Source organism: Arachis duranensis, chromosome 2, assembly GCF_000817695.3.
Source record: "Arachis duranensis cultivar V14167 chromosome 2, aradu.V14167.gnm2.J7QH, whole genome shotgun sequence".
Lineage (NCBI taxonomy): Eukaryota > Viridiplantae > Streptophyta > Magnoliopsida > Fabales > Fabaceae > Arachis > Arachis duranensis.
This window is the reverse complement of record NC_029773.3, coordinates 46,181,649-46,182,174: the sequence shown is the minus strand read 5'-3', so window position 1 is coordinate 46,182,174 and position 526 is coordinate 46,181,649.

Genomic DNA, 526 nt, shown 5'->3' with positions numbered 1-526 from the left:
AAAAAATACCTAATCTAAGCAACAAGATGAACCTTCAGTTGTCCATACTCAACAATCCCCGGCAACGGCGCCAAAAACTTGATAGCGCGAAATTGTGATCAATACTTTTTACAACTCAAATAATCTCCGGTGATGAAACCAAAAACTTGGTGTTCAATACCATGGCATAAACACAATTTCGCACAACTAACCAGCAAGTGTACTGGGTCGTCCAAGTAATAAACCTTACGCGAGTAAGGGTCGATCCCACAGAGATTGTTGGTATGAAGCAACTATGGTCACCTTGTAAATCTCAGTCAGGAAAACTCAAATGGGTATGGTGATATACGCAATAAAACTATAAAGATAAAGATAGAGATACTTATGTAATTCATTGGTAGGAATTTCAGATAAGCGTATGAAGATGCTTGTCCCTTCCGTCTCTCTGCTTTCCTACTGTCTTCATCCAATCCTTCTTACTCCTTTCCATGGCAAGCATAAGCAAGGGTTTCACCGTTGTAAGTGGCTACCTCCCATCCTCTCAGTG